The sequence below is a fragment of the Pongo pygmaeus genome, chromosome 7 (assembly GCF_028885625.2).
Source record: "Pongo pygmaeus isolate AG05252 chromosome 7, NHGRI_mPonPyg2-v2.0_pri, whole genome shotgun sequence".
NCBI lineage: Eukaryota > Metazoa > Chordata > Mammalia > Primates > Hominidae > Pongo > Pongo pygmaeus.
Genome location: NC_072380.2, coordinates 151,319,522 through 151,334,673, shown reverse-complemented (window position 1 = coordinate 151,334,673; position 15,152 = coordinate 151,319,522). Strand labels below are relative to the sequence as shown.

The 15,152-nt window shown below is 42.6% G+C and overlaps 1 protein-coding gene across 7 annotated transcripts in view; it reads left to right on the top strand.

Annotated features, from left to right (window-relative positions):
* The window catches only part of FAM135B (family with sequence similarity 135 member B), a 364,859-nt gene that overhangs the window by 33,819 nt on the left and 315,888 nt on the right, over positions 1-15,152 (top strand). For 3 of the 7 annotated variants that reach the window (XM_054498897.2, XM_054498895.2, XM_054498900.2), the window contains one exon: positions 10,305-10,512. The exons of the other annotated variants lie outside the window; for them this stretch is intronic. The gene's annotated coding sequence lies outside the window, so the exon portion shown is untranslated. The remainder of the gene's footprint in view (positions 1-10,304; positions 10,513-15,152) is intronic. 7 annotated transcript variants of the gene reach the window in all.

Here is a 15,152-nt window from a genome sequence, read left to right as displayed (position 1 = left end):
GATGCGTGGCTCTGACAGTCAAATACTACCTGATGAAGGAATGAGTGAATACAGACATTTACGTGCTCAGCCTCAGTCTCCTTTTCTGTTAAAATAAATGCAAGGTACTGATAATCTCATGCAGTTGTAGACAAATGAAATGAGATCGTACAACTCAAAAATGCAGCATACTTGCTATTTTAAGTGCCCTATACATGTTGGTTATTTTAATAATGATAATTACTACCCATCAAAGGGTTTCTTGACTAGTGGGCCTTTCTTTATATCTTAAAATCTCATTCTACTCAACCCTTCTCCTCAGGATTGCTCAGGGGTCAAGTTCAAGCCTCCTCCTTCTGAAACTTCCTTCCCTTCTGCAGCATCTTAGATTACATCTTACTACTGCTTCTCTTTACTAACTCCCTCCCTGAAAGAGGTGCCCATGCCAGCTACTTCCTCTTTCTCATTGCGCTCCTCCTGAGTTGCCACTTGGTTACAGGACCTTTGGTATTTGTGGAGCGCTGTGCGTTCACCCCAGAAATTATGCCATGGTGTCCTCAAAACACCCAGACCAGCCATTTACCCAGAGGAGCTGAAGCACAGATGCTGCGGCCTGGAGGTGGTAGAGCTGGGATTCCAGGCTCTTCGTGCTTCACCATGGCTATGAAACTTCTTACAGTGGACTTTGCTCTATCTGGAGGCCCCAACACCCACCCCCTTTCCTAATACAATTCTCTCCCACCCTTGAGTTCCTTGATTCAGTGGTCTCTCCCTTTTCTAACTCCTGGCTGGCCCTGTCTTTCCTACTGTCGCTGCTCTAACTGTGTGTGTTCTCCTTTGAATTATAATTATTTGCTACTTGGGCTTTTCATCCCCATTAGCTTTGAAAGAGTTTGAAGATACTTACCATCTCTTTTCTATCTCTCTTTCCTCCAACCTGCTTAGCAACAGAACCCGATGAAGCAAGGACTCCATATGTGCTTTTCACCAAAAATTTAGGAATAGAAACTTCCTTTTAGAACTGAGATCTTCGGTTTTATTTATTAACACAGATGTGCCGGTGGACTGGCATCATAAACATTTTGAGTGTTGTGATGTTCTTTTGGGAATAATTTATTATTACTTCTTGGTCTTTCAATTATTATGAAAATGTAATGTAAATAGCCTGCTGTTAGTTAATTTTTGGGTGAGAATACAGAGGAAACTATAGATACTGACCACTCAGAAACATCAGAGAAGTCGTGGTTGAAACTCAGCCATGGGCTGGGCGGTGACTTTCCCCAAATCTGGACCCAGCTTCAGATTTTCTCTGGACCTCCCGCCTCTCATTTCCATGTCTTGACCTACCTTGTTTCTTTGCACCTCACGCTGGTGCTTGCCAGATGCATAATTCCCTAGCATTTTCTTTGTTATATTAAAAGGCACCAACTCCCTTTTTTTCAAATGATGTTGAACAGAAAACTCCTATATAGAAAATGGACACACAGAAGAGCTACTCGGGTTAAATCATGAGTTGGGGTCCTGAGCCTGGCTCAGATGTCCTGGCATTTACCCTGCCCTCCTCTCCCCAGTGACTCCAGGTAGCATTCTAGGACCTGCACACCCTCTGGGTGACAGTTGGAAACCCACAGCTCCGGAGTTCTTTCTTGACTCTCTTTAAAACTATGCACTCAGCAATAAAACTGCCTCCCTTGGAGTTGACTTCATTCGTAGCAGAACACTGGAACCTTTATCCCACCCTCGTGAATCCTTGAAAGAACTTAGACGTAACTTGCTCTACCAAATAGGAAAGTATTCTGCACAGTTACGAAAACAAAAATAAATGCCAAGAGCAATGGAACAATGTGTTGTCCCCAAATGGCCTTTGGTATACGACAAAGTAGAAATCAGTAGAAAGAGAAAGAAAACAAAGTATTCCACATATATGTATATGTACATATGTGTATATGTACATATATGTGGAATACTTTTAATGTATATTATTACATATTACATATATATGCAATACTTCGTTTTCTTTCTTTTTCTTCTCATTTCTACTTTGTTTCTGGAAGTATTTACATTGATGGATTTATCATCATCATCATTATCATCATCATCATTATTATCATCATCTATCAAGCCAACCTTGGATAATTGATTCAGCTGGTCATAGAGTTGAGTCAGGCTTCTGAGAGAAGGCTGACAGCTCATCTGTGTCATTCGGGCAGGATGACAGCCACATGAATCATGCTGCTCTGAGTGGGCGGTTATTAGCAACCCTCTCCCACCCTCGTGGGTTGAACAATACAGAGAGAAGATCATCATTTTTGAGTATGTGCTGGTTTTAAAAAGAAATCAAGGGACAGTGCCAGTGTGGCTATGTCTTGTAGAGGAAGGCAGGCCTGGGTTTAAATCCCAATAGTCATGGTTGTCTGTGAGGTCCTAGGATGATTTACATAGACTACTGACGTCTGAGCTTCATGTTTTATCAAAGAGAGTGATCCTACTCATTTCATAGTATTCTCTTCAGGGTTAAATGCAATATGTATAAGGAATCTTGCACAGGTCCTAAATAGCTAGCTCTATAGAATTAGAGTATTGGCTTAACATTTCATTTGCCTACTTTGACATGGACTTGAAAACCAAGAGAAGTTAAATGTCAATCCTGAGGTCATGTTTAAATATGTTTGTGGTAATTTATTGTGTGCGTACTCTGCCTTCATCATGTCACTGGGCTTCTCAAATCCTCTGGAAAGGAATTTTTGTAATCTCTTCACTACAAAAAGTCATAACATCTTAGAACTGAAACAGACCTTTGCTGACATCTGGCTTTATTTCCTTATTTTACAAATGAGAATTGGTGAGTTGTTTCCCTGATGACCAGGATGTGTCCCCAGCACCCTGGTCCACTTCCTGGCTCAGGTGTGTGCTTAACACCCCTGCAGATCTCAGCTGCCTTGCAGTGTGAGCCAGGACTGCTGTCAGCTTTACGTAAGAGTATACATGACTAATAGTGGCTTCAACTCCTGTTTACTTAACTAGCCTGGAGGTGACCAGTGACTGACATTAAAAAAAAGAAACTTATAACAAAGGATTGACTCCCTGTTTTTTAAATGAGCATCCGATCCTTATCTCACCAGTTCCCTTTGCTGTGGATTGGAAGAGAAAATAGGAAAACCCAAGCTCTCCGAATACAGGAGCTTTGGCTGTACGATGCCAGGCCCCCCTCTGCAGGAGTCTGAGCCCTACCTCAGTCCAGATCTGAATCAGGGTCTATAAAGAGCTGAGATTCAGGGTGGAGTTATTCTTTGCCATCCTTAGCTATTGCCTTGTTGTCACATTGTTGCAGTAGAATGACCACAGCTCCCAACATCACATCTGTGTTCAAGGCAGAAGAGAAGAGGAGTGCAGCACCAGCCATTTTTCTTCCTCATCTGTTCTTTTTTGATAGAAAAAAAATCCTTCCAGAAGCCTCCCAGAATATTTATTCTTTTATTTCATTAGTCAAAATGGGGTCACCTAGAGGAGCATCCTAGAAGAAATGCTGGAGAATGAATAACTGTCTTCTTTTCCCCAATCTTAATAGTCTGAAGCAGGCACAAATGTATACTCTGAGGCATGGGGAGGCCTGAGAATTAAACAGCTCTTGGGTTAGACAGTCCCTGCCATGTTTGGGTGAAGGCCCTGTTGGTGTGAATTGGCTCTGAGACCTTTGCCATGTCCCTTTATCTCCACTTCCAGGGTAGGTGTGTTTCACCCTCCAGGCTGCTGTTTTGCATTTGGAGGAAGGCTTTAGCTTCTGGGGCTGTGGGTGTCTCAGACACTGCAGCATAGCACTGGGTTGTTGAACTCACAGGCTTTGAAGCCAGACAGTCTATGGAATCTTCCATTCCTGGCTCCACTGCTTACTAGCCATGTGCCTCTGAGCAAATTATGTCCCTTACCTGTGCCTCAGTGTCCTCATCTGCAAAATGTAGGTATTGTGTCTGCCTTCTAGTAATAAATGTGATAATGAATGGAATGGATAATGAATAGAAACTGCTTAGCATGGTGTATCACCCAAAGTAAGGGCTTAAACTATTGGTACAACAAAAAAACAACAGTTAATCCTTACAGGATGCTTCCTATGGGCTGGCCTCATTCACAGTGCTTTTGCATATATTAAATCAGTTCATCCTTATCTCAAATTGAGGAGGAAAGTTCTGTGGTTCTATTCATTTTACAGCTGATGGAGCAGAGTACAAGGATGTGTGAAGTAACTCCCTTAGGCCGCCTGGGATTTAAACTGATGCATTCTGGACCCAGGGTCCATGGCCAATCTCTATTTTAAAGTGACTCACAGACTTGAATTTCAAAGGGGGCCTGCTTCTTATCTCTCCAGTTCCCTTTGCTGTAGCTTGGAAGAGGAAACAGGAAAACCGAAGCTCTCTGAGTATAGGAGCTTTGGCTGCACAACGCCAGGGCCCTGTCTGCAGTAGTCTGAGCCCTACCTCAGTCCAAATCTGAGTTAGGGTCTGGAAAGAGCTGAGGCTCAGGGTGGCATTATCCTTGAAGAGGATGAGACAGAGAAAAACTGGCCATTCATCATCATCATCCCACCAGTTTGAGTATTGAATCAATACAGCCTGTGTTTCTCATGATCGCCTGGTCCTTGAGACTGTTGATAAGGCATTAGAGAGCTTCATGGTTGTTGATAATCTGAGGAAAGCCCTCTCTAGTGACAGACTGTCACGGACATGGAGGATTTTTTGAAGTGCCTTTTCAATTTTATGAGTTCAGGATCCTGCAGCCCTGGAGATTTATAATTGTCCCTGCCACTGCTGCTTTGTGCCTTCTGCTAGTTTCTGCCTTGTTTGTCTGGTTTTCTTCCCCTATAGTATTTTGGCAATTGTGAAAAGTGGTTCTGGAAAAATACCAACAAATCCTCTTACTGCCCGAGAACTGACACTTTTGGAGGCTACTGATGTTTACGGCAAAATAGCCTGAGTCCTTTAATGTCCTTCTTTGATTGTTCTACCAGCTACGATTCCTGTAAATCCCTGTCATTCTTCATCACAAAATTATAGAGGCACTGTGATCATAACTTTCCCCAGTTCCTTTGGCTGTGGGCTGATTTGGGGGTGGGGAGTGGCAGTGCTGCGTGGATTCAGGCGCCCAGCCTCTGCTGTATTCCCTGGGCTTGCCTGTGTAGGGAATTTCACACACATGCACTGTGTGGCCACCAGTACATGCCGGCAATTTTGCAAGTCAGAAATCCCACACTTCACTTTGCCTCTGCTTAAATTAGCCATGTGCTGCTGGAAAATTATCATTTGCTACTCCCTCTGAATTCAGCGTAACTTCTACAACAGCAGAGAACTAAATGAGCTCCTAAATCAGGGGTCAGCGTACATTTTTTGTAAAGGGCTAGATAGATGGTATATATTTTAAGTCTTCCAGGCCGTATGGTCCCTGACTCAACTACTCAACCCTGCTTTTATAGTGAGGAAGCAGCCACAGACAATACATAAATAAGTGGCTGTGACTGTGTTCCAATAAAGCTTTATTTACACAAATAGACCGTGGGCCAGAGTGATAGTAGATTTGGTACCAGGAAGGAAGCCTGGAATTCTCTGGACACATGTACTAACGCTTTTGGTCTAATGGCCATCCCTGCCAAATCCAGGAAATATTTTCAGATTCTTTCTACTCTGCTCCTTCTTCCTCATAGCAACCTTGACCATCTTATTTCAGGCCATAACCCTCTCACCTGGAGTATCCAAGTTTCCCACCTTACCTCAGATCTCCATCTTCTGATGTGTCATTTTGACTCCTGACAGACTACATTTATTTGTGAATTTGTTCACTTAATAAATATTGAATTCCTGACATGACAGATCACCACTGTGTTAACTCTTAAGGCTTTGAAGGTAAACAGAAAAAAGACAAGGTTCCCACCCTCACAGAGCTTATAATTTAGTATGGAAATATGTAAGTATGCTACTATATGCTCATAAGAATGTATGCTTTGTTTATTTATTTATTTGAGATGGAGTCTCGTTCTGTCACCTAGGCTGGAGTACAGTGGCGTGATCTCAGCTCACTGCAACCTCTTCCTCCCAGGTTCAAGTGATTCTCGTGTCTCAACCTCTCACGTAGCTAGACTATAGGCGTGTGCCACATCCAGCTAAGTTTTTTTCTCTCTCTTTTTTTTTTTTTTTTTTTTGTTTTTGAGATGGAGTCTCGCTCTTGCCCAGGCTGGAGTGCAGTGGCGCAATCTCAGTTCACTGCAACCTTTGCCTCCTAGGAACAAGTGATTCTCCTACCTCAGCCTCTCGAGTAGCTGAGATTACAGGTGCCCATCAGGGCGCCTGGCTAATTTTTTGTGTGTGTTTTTAGCAGAGACGGGATTTTGCCATGCTGGCCAGGCTGGTTTTGAACTCCTGACCTCATCCGATTAGCCTGCCTCAGCCTCCGAAAGTATTGGGATTACAGGCGTGAGCCACTATGCCTGGGCAAAAATGTGTACTTTATATATGAAATGGATGATTGTTGTAAATCCTATAAAGCATAAAGGATGATGAAAACCCTTGTAAAGTGAAACATGAATGTCAGTTTCCTGCTGCAAAGCCTTCAGTGGCTCCCCTGTGACTGGTGGAGAGTCACCAGCTCAGTGTAAACAAGGATCACCACTGGGAGTTGGTGACGCCATGCTCATCATCTACATTCTGTCTTGTGAAATTGCTAAGCCTCAGGGAGGGCTTGGAATCTGAAATTTTAGCAACCATCTGGGGTGATATTGAGGCAGTTGTATGAGTATCACACCTTGAGAAACTCTAGCCTAGACACTGTGACAATATGACCCTGTAGTGGCTCACAGTACTTTCCATGGCCTACACCATCTCCAGCCATCTCTGCCACGACTCTCACTCCTGCTCAGTGTTGGAGATACCTGGTGCCATGCCCCGTTTCCCACACCTCCACACCCTTCCCTCCCTCTGTGTGTCGGCACACACTTATATCCCATGTCCCCTTCCTTTTCTTCTGGCTCCTGCTCCTCTTCCTAGGTCTAGCGTGGAGAGTTGCTGGCCATCCCTTCTCTTTTCTAGAGGCATTTTGCCTATTCTTTTATCGCCTATGTTTTTAATTCCACACGTAAAGCTTTTTTTTTGTTGTTCCTTTTATTTTTCTTTCATATCTTCTTTGTCGTCCCAGTTTTGTTCTCCCCAAAGCTTCCCAGGATGATTTTCCTGGTCCTTCCCCCGTTTTATCTTTCCATGTCAGTGGTGAGAGGAATAGGGTATGACTCCAGGAAAGGAGCGTGGTTTCTGTCTCCACCATCCAGCTTTCCCTTCATCTTACTAAGTACTGATGTATGTAGACCATACCAGTGAGGCCTTTGCTTTCCCTTACAACACGAATGTCCTTTTCATCTTCTCTTTGATAGAGAAAAATGTGCTTCTAAAGAGGATCAAGGGAATATGGGGAAATCACCATTTGGTGTATATTTTAGTGAAGATTCCTAGGAAAGCTTTAAAATGAGCTTGTTTTTTCCAGTTGGTGGCATAATCATTACCTAGGAATTGATAGAGCTGCCTATAGGAGACTCAGATAAACCCACCACCCACCAGCCTCATGACCTTGTGGGCAGGGATTTCCCACTTAAGCATTAGATAATGCCTTCTCCTTAGGTTGGGAGCATGGATTATATTGAAGAAGCAAAACACAGAAGCTAAGACCCTGTCCTAACCTTGTAGTCTCCCAGTGAAAATACTTCCTCCCCACTCCCTTCACCCTCTTCAGAAATGCACTTGTTTTTGGCAAATTGCAAATCTGCGGTTCAAAGATACAAAGGATTAGGAAGATTACCTGACTTTGTAAATTGCAATTAGCTCTTAGTTCATTTTGACGACTTCAATGTCAGTGAAGCCAAAATACTTCAGCTACATACCCAATGATATTTGTGAGGATTTAAAGTATAAATCTGGGGATTTTCACAGTTTTGTTGTGTTTGGGTGATTGTGTCGTTCAAACCGTAACATAGGGGAGACCTGTTGAATCCTTGTGGGCTGCCAGTGATATGTTGGTGACTTGTTCACTCAGTCTTTCAACACATTTACTGACCACCTACTATGCGCTGACATTACATTTGGTCCTCACGTACACTTCTGAATAGATAATTTATTTTTCCCATTTGAGAGACAGAAATTGAGGCTCTGAAAAGTCATACACAAAGGCAGACAGCTTGTAGGTCTGGATCTGGCATATGGAGGGTGTAGATCTGATTTCAGAACTTGTGCACATAACCACCATTCCTGGCCTTCCAAACCAATCCAGTAGGACTCAGCCACTGCAACAGCTGTCTACAGCATGAATTATGGATGAAGTCAGGTACTTAGAAACTGTACCACCATAGTGGTGATGGACCCTTTGCTGATTCCCATCTCTTTCCATCCGTTTATTCACCCGTCCATCTGCCCACATACCCACCTACCCATCAGTTCACAAGGAGAATAATGGTAGACAAGAAAGAACAGAGCCAGAATGTAGAAGCAGTTGATCTCTTGGGCCTAGATATTTATTTCTTCCTCAGTTGTCTCTTCCATAAACTGGGGGTTATTATAGTAATAATAAAAACCTACATCTAGTTTTGTTGTAAGGATCAGATTAGGTAATACATGGAAAGCTCTCAGAACAATGTCTGGCACTTTATAATTATTATGATATTGTTATTGTTTATTATTCTTTCATCTATATTATGCTTCATTTTGCATTGTTGGCTAGAGTCTTAAGAGATGCTGTCAGAACAAGTACTTGGAACGTGAAGAATATGAAACCCTGGTTAATTTGGACTTTAGTGACTTTGAAATCTATGACAATTGTGCAACCCAAGGTCCCACTGCAGTTTACATTTCTCCTATCCATGACGAAAGAGAATTTGCTGAGTAAACAGGCAGAGCTAGTGTAATGGCTTGGAGACGTATTTAACCTCCAGAGTATTTTGAAAGGTCCTATGTGCCAGCAACACTGTATTTGTTGGATTTGAAGCAATCTTACTTTTACATTAAAATAGATCCCCCAAAGACTTCCTCTTTCTGAAGGTCACAAAATCACACTCAGTTCCCACATTTACACTCTGAATGGCTTGAACACATCTTTCTATCAATTTCAGCTAAGTTCCCTAATTTATAACTCAGTGCTCATCTGTTATCTTAAGATTTAAGTGAGATCATTGACTCAATACGTTTATTGAATGTCTACTATATGCCAAGACCTGGGCTGAGGGATAATGACACGAAGGTGAGAAACTGTGGACAGAGTTCTTGTTTTCGTGGATTCTGCAGCATTGTGGGCAACATAGGCTGTGCATGAGACAAGGAGGAGATGCCTGGTGCACAGTAGGTCCGCAGTAGTTAGTTGTTTCCATTCCTTCTGATTATAAGTTTAGTGGAGCTCTCTGTGTGTGAAGCCACAATAGCACGAAAGTGAGACTCCTCCAGATGGACTGAAACTAAATCTATGTTTACAGAATCCTGCCTGCCTCATCAACTTTTAAATTAAGACCTGAGTGATGGAGGAAGAAAGGGTGCAGAGTGAGGCTTCAGTACTAGCCCTAGTTCTGCACTTATTTGCTCTGCAGTATCAAGAAATATTAGAATATGTTTGGCCTCAGATTCTTCCTCTGTTTAGTAGGTGGTTCAAATAGCTAAACTCCCAGGTTCTTTCCAGGAGAAGAGGCTGGAATTTGACAGTTATTTTGCAACCTCTGCCAGCGGCACTAAGACTATAATATCCCTCAAAAGCCATCACTTAAGGGAGGCATCTAGGGCAGTCATTTTCCATTTGACGAATGAAGGAGAAAATGGGTCACTGAAACATGGCTGTGTTCCAGTCATCCACTTCACGTGTACCTGATCCCATTTTTTGGCCAAGAGAATTGGCCTTTGAAGAGAACCTTGGCCAAGTCTGTGGCTTAAACACTTACGCTGCTTTTCAAAAGGCATTTTCAAAATTACTCTTCTTTTTTTTTAATTTTAAAAGCAGTGGGCTTAAAAGGAGTTTTTGTGCAATTACCTTCCTTTTTACCTGCCTTATTCTCCTCTCCTGCATCCAGTCTGAACTAACTCAGTGACCCCCGCCTGGTCCTGGGAGTCAGTGCATGAGTTGCAGGCATAGCTTGACCATCTATATTACTTTGGGGAAAGCCACACACTCTCCCCAAGAGTCAGATTTTTCTTTAGTGAAATAAGGAGAGGGTAAGTTTGGCAAAAGCATAGCAAAGATCCTTCCACTTTATGAGGATTACATAATTTAATCTGACCTCACCTGATGGAGTCAGTACTATTATTATCTTCACTATACAGGTACCGAGGCCCATCAAGTTTAAGTAACTTGGAAAAGGTCACAGAAGTAACATGTAGAGTGCTGAGATTTGAACCTAGGCGGCCTGACTCCAAGACCTGCTCTCTGAACAGCCATCTTCTACCATTTCTAAAAAGGGGGCTAAGAACAGCAATATGGACCCTGCTGGTTCTATGGAGTGACCTGGACTCTGGACCCTGATCGTTAACTGTATGTGGTACCCTGTCTTCTGCTTATTTTTTGGACTGATCTGCAGCATTCTGCTAGTTGAGCAAATCCCCAACTGGAAGAGAAAGCTTCTTTTTGTTTGTGGAGGTGAGGGAGTCCGGGACCAGCAGGGAATGGGCATATACTTCTCTTACATCATGAAGATAGTCATTTTGCCTCTTTTTTTTTGTCACTTGGACCTATGTGAGAGAAGACAGGGGCAGGAATTTGTTAGAGTGCCTACAGGAAATATTCTTGTATAAATAATAGGTATTTTTATATGGGATATTTATTGATAACCTATCAGCACTCCTCCAAAAGCAGCATCTGTTTGTAATGTGAACTTTTCACAAGTGGGATTTCTAAATGCGGGGAAAAAAACTGATGTCCCCATAGTAGGCAATGATGTTACAGAGATAACGACAACAGGCCTGAGAGTGTCTTAGCTTTTGGTCTTACAGATTTGCATCTTTCCTGAAGCTCATTTTTTACTTCTGAGTGGAGTTCTTGTGCTGTCAGGCTGCTGAGATGACCCTCCATGATCCCCACTTTCTGATATTGTATTCTATTCATGAGCTACTAGTCTTCTCCCACATTAACCCACATAAGTCGTAGGACACTGTGGAAATGACAGAGCTGAACTTCTGAGAGTTAGCTCACAGAAGATGTTGTAGCTTCCTCTTTCTTCTCTTGGATCATTTGCTCCGGCCAAACCAACTGTCATGCCATGAGGACACCTGGGCAATCTCGTGGATGGGTGCACGGGAAAACTAAGGCACCTGCCACCAACCAGCACTACCTTGCCAGACAGAGGAATGAACATTCTGAGCATGGATTCTCTAGCCCCAGTCAAGCCTTGAGATGACAGTAGCTCTAACTGACATTTTGACTGCAACTTAATGAGAGACCCTAGACTAGAAGATCCAGCTAAGCCACTTCTGAATCCCGTGTCCACAGAAACTGTGAGCTCATAAGTGGTTATTGTTTATAATTGCTAAGTATTTAGGTAATTTGTTAACCAGTGTAGATAATTAATACAGTGTAGTGACATGGAAAAGACACAGAAGGATGTCTATGTAGAAGCTGGAGCGAGTGCCACTTCTCTGTGTCTTGGTGTGGACACTTTTATTTTTCCTGGGCCTTTCAATCCTACTCTTTATCTGTACACTGTGGTCACCTCCACTTTGAATAGTGGATTGGGGCCAGGCGCAGTGGCTCGTGCCTGTAATCGCACCACTTTGGGAGGCTGAGGTGGGTGGATCACCTGAGGTCATGAGTTCGAGACCAGCCTGGCCAACATGGCGAAACCCCATCTCTACTAAAAATACAAAAATTAGCCGGGTGTGGTGGCACACGCCTGTAATCCCAGCTGCTTGAGAGGCTGAGGTGGAAGGATTGCTTGAGTCTGGGAGGTGGAGGTTGCAGTGAGCCAAGATCATGCCACTGCACTCCAGCCTGAGCAATAGAGCAAGACTCCATCTCACCCCCCCAAAAAACAAAAACAAAATCAAAAACAAAAACAAAAAAACAGATTGGGTGGATGAAATAAGAAATTGTGGGTCATAGGATAATAAAATTAATATTGTTTTGTGACTTTCATGTCTACAAAGTGATAATTTTTTTTTTTTTTTTGATATGGAGTTTTGCTGTGTTGCCTAGGCTGGAGTGCAGTGGTACGATCTCGGCTCACTGCAACCTCCACCTCCTGAGTTCATGCCATTCTCCTGCCTCAGCCTCCCGAGTAGCTGGGACTACAGGTGCCTGCCACCACGCCTGGCTAAATTTTTGTATTTTTAGGAGAGATGGGGTTTCACCGTGTTAGCCAGGATGATCTTGATCTCCTGACCTCGTGATCCACCCGCCTCGGCCTCCCAAAGTGCTGGGATTATAGGCGTGAGCCACTGCGCCCGGCCCAAAGTGATAATTTTTTATTAGTGTATTTTGTCTGTATTTAAATGCAACTTATATTAGTTATAAAAATTATGAGCAAGGTAAAAAAGAATGAAGGAGGAAAATATGGGCTGTGCCATTAGCCATCATTTTTCTAATATGTTAAATCTCACAGACTATACCAAAATGTCTTGAAACATCTCTCATTCCTGTATTTACCCATTAATTTGTTCACCCTTCCATCCATAAGTCCATCTTTTTACCAAATATTTTTGGACATTTATCTGTGTCAGGCACTGTTGGGGACCCTGGGGGTAGAGTGCTAAGTAGCATAGATTCCCTGGCTTTAGAGGAGCACATCTGCTGTGAAAGCAAAAGAGGAGTCATTTAAAGATCAGTAAACATGCTCATAGCAAACTCTATTCCAGTTGATAAAGGAGTTAGTTGCCCTTGTACTGAACACCTCAAACCTCTATGTTCATTTGGTTCCCTCTGATTTTTCACCATTCAAGCTTGTTCATAGGAAATTCTGCTGTAGGGGTTGTCCCCTTACTCTAAATGTCTCCAGGTGACTCATAGGACACCTGTACTCAGCATGTATAGCTACTGTTGTTTCCTTTTCATCCTTCAAGACCTTCTCCATTTTTAGGATTTCTTCAAGTATCTTCTTGCTGTCCAAGTAATTGCCCTTTGTTAAAATCCAAGAACCATTTCGAAAACTTCTACCCTAATAACAATATGGCATATGCAACAAGAAGTGTGTCAGTCAAGGTTCTTGGTAGCAAACAAGAATGCAACTTGATCATCTTAAACAAGAAGGGAGTGGTTTGGAAGAATGTGAGGGAATTGCTGACTTAGTAACGTGGTAGAGATTTAGTTCAGAACTTAGCAGAAGCTGCAGGGACCCCTGAGGCTAAGGGGCAGGGTTTATAATTAGTCAAGGCTATCCCATTGAATGAGCAGGGCCTGTGTGCTAGTCTGCGGCCACTTTTTAAAAGCAGTAGAATGTCTTGGTCCAGACAGCAGACCCTGGGTCCAGACTGCCTGGATGTGGATCACAGCACTTCATATATTAGTTTTGTGATAATTGTCAAATTACTTAAACTTTATGGGCCTCAGTTTTATTATTTATGCAGTTGAGATAATAATAGTACCAATTTTATCAGGTGAGGTGTAAATTAGATAATTCACATAGTTTAGCACAGTGTCTAGGACACAGACAGCACTCAATAAATGTCTGCATTTTTGCATCATTCCTTCAAGATCGAAGACGACAGAGCCTGAGTCAACTGCTAATGAGACCTTGCTGAGTAAGGAATGAGAAGGATGTTTGGTGTCCCAAAGACCATAAAACTCAACAATAAGAAAATAACCAACCAGATTAAAAAGTGAGCCAAAAATTATAACAGACACTTCACCAAAGAAAATGTAGATGGCAAATAACCATATGAAAAGATGCTCCATATCATAGTTCATCAGATAAATGTAAATGAAAACAGCAATGAGATACCACGACACACCTATCAGAATGACCAAACTCCAGAACATCAACACCACCAAATGCTGGCAAGGGTGGAAAAAAATAGGAACTCTCATTCATTGCTGGTGGGAATGCAAAATGATATAATCCCTGTGGAAGACAGTTTGGCCATTCCTTACAAAACTAAGCACACTCTTACCAGGAAATCTGACAATTGTGCTCCTCAGTATTTACCCAAAGGAGTTGAAAACATATATCTACACGAAAACCTGCACATGTATGTTTATAGCAGCTTTATTCATAACTGCCAAAACTTGGAAGCAATCAAGATGTCCTTCAGTAGTTAAATAGATAAATAAACTGTGCAGCACCCAGACAATGAAATATTCAGGGCTAAAATGAAATGAGCTGTCAAGCCATGAAAAGACATGGAGGAAACTTAAACGCATATTGCTAAGTGAAACCTACTAGCCTGAAAAGGCATAGCTTTTCCTTGACATTCTGGGCAAAGAAAAACTATGGAGACAGTATAAAAATGTTAGTGGTTGTCAGCAGGTAGAGAGGGGGGAAGAGGCAGAGCGCAGGATTTTTAGGGCAGTGAAACTACTCTGTATGATACCATAATGTTGGATGCCATCATTACCTATTTATTCAAACCCATAGATTATATAATATTTATGTATATCTAGGGATTGAACCAGTAGAAGGTATAACATCTAGGGTTCGATCAAGAATGAATCCTAATGTGAACTCGGAACTTTGGAGGATTATGATGTGTCAGTGCAGGTTCATCAGTTGTAACACATGCACCACACTGGTGAGAAATATTGATAATGGGGGATGTTCTAATGTGTGGGGACAGGGGGTTTATGGGAAATCTCTGTACCTTCCTCTTAATTTTGCTGTGATCCTAAAGCTGTTTGAAAAACATAAAGTCTTAGAAAAAGAAATCTGAGCGGATTCCTCTGTAGCTTAAATAGGCTTCCAATGCACTTAGTGGAGTTTGAATCCTGAAGTTGGTCTTGGCCCTGAGTGGTGGGCCCCTGACTGCTTCCCAAGTTTCCGCTTAGATGAGCACCCCTTCGTATTGGTTACTGCTCATGTTTCACTACCGCCCCCCTCCCCACGTCCAGCCACTCTCACCTCAACAATTTGACAGCTCTGAGCTCCGTCCTCTCTCAGAGCCCTTCCTCCTCCTGTGGGCTCCTCTCTCTGGAACACTCCTTTCCCTCCCTTCTTGCTCCTTGGATCTCAGCTGTAATCTGGGCCAGCC